Here is a 4497-nt window from a genome sequence, read left to right as displayed (position 1 = left end):
AAGGGAGGTTCAACTATGCAATTTACTGCTAAGTAATTGCTCCATTTACCACTGGAGCAAGTTACCCTGAATAGGGTGGTGGGGCAGGGGATCTGGAAGGGAAAGTAGCACCACACTCTGCCTTTTACAATAACAGCCTTTTTCTGTTGTGATGCCATTCTAGCTGGCCTTTGTTATCCTAGACAAGAAGTGGGCACATTTCAGACTTGCAGCATCCGTGTCCCTTTATTAGAACCCTGTGGTTCACTGTCCGGCGCAAGATGCAAAATGGTGGATCAAGGGTGGGGCTATTTACTGGCTGCACCCCATGAGCCATACACTGGGAAAACTGCCTGTGCAAGTGCCACCTATATCGAAATAAATACACATCGGGGATTCTAACACAGAACTTAAGATTGCCCAGCAAAAAGCCATAAAAAACTGGTGAGGAACACTGAAGGATAACGTTGCATTCTGTCTGGTCTGCGTGTTGTTGCCCCTTGTGGCAGCTTCTTGCACTCCGGTAAGTTTTCAAGTCTTAAGGCCTGGGAAACCCCACCCTGTGGGATCAACCATTGGCTCCCTTGCAGCAGGGAGAGTCTAAGAAGCTTCCTGTCTGAGGCAGGCCTTGCTTCAGTATCAATGTCTCCTTGTTTCTGGTGTGGTTACTTTCAGTTACTTGTAGGTCTGTCTACTTGGCTCCTTTGACCTCTGGTGTGTTTTTGACCTCTGGCTACCCATTCATCCTCTGATTCCTGACTATCTGCTCAGTTGCTCAGTTTAACCTCTGGTGTGATCATGATCTCTGACTAATGGTTCAATTCCTGACCCATACCTGGTTGCTTGGTTCCATTTTACCTGCTACCAGAGGGTTGCCAGCACTCCAGGATTGGCCTGGGGTCTCCAGACATCTCCAATAATCCTGGAGATTTTAATGGCTTGACATTTCGAAAACTATTGGGGAAACAACTGGAAAACCACTCCCAGAATTGCTTCTGAAACAACTGGAAAACCACCTCTACCTGCTGTTCTTAAACCTTTGGTATTAGGTGCTCACTTTGGCACATATACTAAAATTGGAATGATACAGAGAAGGTTAGCGTGGCCCCTGCATAATGATGACACACAAATTCTTGAAGCGTTCCATGTTTTTACCCAAACAGGGCTATTGATAGAGCAGACCACCTTATCCCAGTAGAGGCATGGGAAGAGGATTTTAAAAACTTATATGGGAACCAGACTAGGATTGCAGAGTCTTTAGACTTTAATAAATTGATCCTGCCTGACTGGCCAGTTGTCTCCATTCAGGAGGTCACTGGACTTATCACCCAACTGAAATCAGGCAAGGTCCCAGGATGCGATAATATACTCGCTGAGCTACTGGTAGTTAGAAACCCTTGTAGATCTACCAAAGATCACCAAAGATCTACCACTAGTTCTCAATCTACCTTCTGCCACCCCTGTTCTAGGTGAAACAACAAAATGGCATTGTCCAGCCCCTTCACTGGACACTAGAAGCCCTGGGTTGCTTCAAAAACCTTAACTGTGCTTATGATTTGAGGATGGTGTTGTAGCCCAGGTTCACTCCCTGGCATCTCCAGGTAGGGCTGGGAGAAACTCCTGCTTGAAACCTTGTAGAGCCACTGCCAGTCACTGTAGACAATACTGAGCTAGATGGACCAATGCTCTGACTTGGTATAGGGTAGCTCCCTATGTTCCTCCAATAGATTAACCCTAGAGAACGCTCTTTAGTTCTCTCTCTTACACTTGCTGATTTGAACAAAGGAGTGGATTCTGGTGTAAGTGCAAGATGAAAGAACAGAAGTCAATTAATAGATAGAAACAGATTAGAGTGACATATAGTTTGAATTTCCAGTATAAATTGAAAGCTGCTATTGACCATGAATCTCTATGGGTACCATAGACTCAATTAAAAATAACATTTTCCACACTCTTTGCTGCTATCTTTTGACTGAGGTGGGAACACACTTCAGTCCAGTCACAGTTACAGTACAGTCCTGTATTTCTCAATTCACTTCTGTCTGCACCTTTCACTTCCACTCTGGGGAGGCAAAATTATGACAGCATCAATCCATAAGCCTCCTACCCAGACAAATAAGATGAATCATTTTCTTATCTCTATGAGTTTAAATGAAGCTATCTTATTTGACTCAAGGAATTCATCACCAAAACCCACTTCTGTTTTCCCAACCATTATGATGTTTTGATAGCCAGACTATCGACAATGCCAACTTGCCAGAATTGCCTGCCACATGAGCACCTTTTTTGTAGGAGGAAGTGAAAGAAGAAACATAAGAGAGTCATTAATGTTTTCCCAGCACTAAAATGGAGATTGGCTCAGGTCATCAGTCTGCAGGAGAAAACAGTGGTGGAGATTTTAATGGCTTGCTATTGTGAAAAATATTAGAAATAAGATCTTCAGGAATAGCTTTAGTCAGCAAGCTAAACTCAACAAGTGATTGACAACACACAATTGCAAGCAAGAAGCTCCACCTAAAATTCATGATTGGAGCAGAATGTAAAAGAGGGTTCTTAATTATCAAATTGACATATTTAAATTGGGGGGTGGGGGTGGAGACATGTAAGGAAACTTGGTTTCATTTGCTTACAGTTCATCTTTCCAGCACTAGTTATGTCTTTAAGCTTTCCCAGAAAAAATGCATCCTCAGTATTAGAACCTGGGTAGATAGATAGACCAGCCTCTGCTAGCAGCAGCGACAGCACACTGTACCAATAATGAGGTCCCAAGGAACCAGCACCTGTGCATCTACTGGGCTAATATGGACTATGACTGACTTGGCACCCTTCCAAATGCTAACTAGAGGCAAGGTCATTTTATGTGGTTTCAGCTGCACCCTGGCTGGCAAACCTCATCATCTGCATGCACGGAAGGACCCTTTTTGATTGGCACCACACTGATCACCATAACTCAGCCTCTTAATTCATAAAAATGCCTCTCCTCAATTGCAGCCCATTAAGCCCTACTAGGAAATAATTGCACCTCCTTCTCTGTTTTTGTCTGGAATGAATTTGCTTTGATCAGTAAGCCAGCTCTGTGGCATACTTGATTTGAGCTTTTTTCAGGGATATGAGAGATGGATAATGCGAGCTTCCTTGTTGCTGTCAGGAACATTTTCCAGTCAGTGAGTGGTGTCTGCAAGTTGTTACCTGCTGGTGATAGCTCTTGATTTGCTGCAAGGAGAAACAGAACTTTGGCAAGTTGCCCTATCATATAAAAAGGTTGCCATTTGGAGAGTGTATGGAGCAGCAGCAGAGAGTAACTTGTAGTGGGAATTTGCTTCTTACCCCTATACCTTCTCCTGTTTCTGAAGAACTCCAAGGAACGCCTTGGCCTCTTAACAACCCTGTGATGTAGGCTAGGCTGTGAGAGAGTGACTTGCCCCACAGTTAAGAAGAGACTGAACTCTGCATTTCCCATATCCAGCCCTGGCATGAGACACTCTCCCCACACTGTTTGGCCAAAGTCAGAAGGAGATGGACAACTGCAAGCCTCAGACATAGAAGCCATTCACTCAGTCCCCAGCCCCATGTGTTCATGGCATGCATGAAGGGGGAACAGGATCACATGCACTGTAACCTGACCAATGGCCAAGCTGAGGCTTCCACTCAGGCAGAGATCCAGATATGGGAGTGGGGGGACCACAGATCTCAGGAAGCTCCAAAGAATGCACAGAAGGAAAGTGGTCAGGGCCTTGGATAGCACGAAGCAAGAGAGGTCACAACAAGGAAAGATGCTCCAGTGAGTGCTTGGAGCTGACTGCTAGTTTATATGGCTGCTGTCCAGGTGGAGAAGATTGGCTACTTCCCTTCGCTTCCCTGCAGAAAGTTCTGAAGTGTAAAGGTCTCTTGTCTAATTTTGTAAGAGCTGGCTGCAGTGGCACTGGGGGACTTCTGTGTGGACTGGCAGGTCCTTGAGAGATCCCTCTGTGTAAGAGGATGAATCCTCAGATCATGGTGGGGGTGCTGGCTCTGGTTCCCCCAGTTCCATTGGCATAGGGAGTCCTGGCAATATAGGGTTGGGCCACTTTGGCTACTTTTCCAGATGAAGGCAATATCATGGGAGAACCCTACAATATCACCTGCCTGCACTCGGAAATGGTACAGTAGACCAACTTAAACAGAAGGGCAAGAGTGGGGTGTCAGTATGTACTGATGCTTCCATGCTGAACACAAGCATGGGGCTATGACGATCTGCACAATCAGTTGGAGCCCACCATGCAGCTGTAATAAGCCCTAGAAAAATGGTTACTGCCTGATTTCATATTCATAATAATTCAGACTGTAGCAATCAATCAATTTATCAACTAGATAAATCAATTAAAACTCTGATTAAAAAGATGTCCTCTTTTGTTACACGGTCATTCTTTCTTTTTGTTTATGGTTTTGCCTTTTTGATCCGTGTTTCCTCATTTTTTTGCTCAATTAACTGGACAGCAGATTTTTAACTATCTAAAATTACTTTTAAGACACATACTT

The 4497-nt window shown here is 44.4% G+C and overlaps 1 non-coding gene across 1 annotated transcript; it reads left to right on the top strand.

Annotated features, from left to right (window-relative positions):
* The first annotated feature begins 1028 nt into the window (after window positions 1-1028).
* Window positions 1029-1132, top strand: LOC128325529 (U6 spliceosomal RNA). Its single transcript, XR_008307511.1, has one exon. It is a non-coding gene; the product is annotated as a U6 spliceosomal RNA (small nuclear RNA).
* The last annotated feature ends 3365 nt before the right edge of the window (window positions 1133-4497 follow it).

This window comes from Hemicordylus capensis, chromosome 4 (genome assembly GCF_027244095.1).
Source record: "Hemicordylus capensis ecotype Gifberg chromosome 4, rHemCap1.1.pri, whole genome shotgun sequence".
NCBI lineage: Eukaryota > Metazoa > Chordata > Lepidosauria > Squamata > Cordylidae > Hemicordylus > Hemicordylus capensis.
This window is presented reverse-complemented; position numbering and strand designations above follow the sequence as displayed.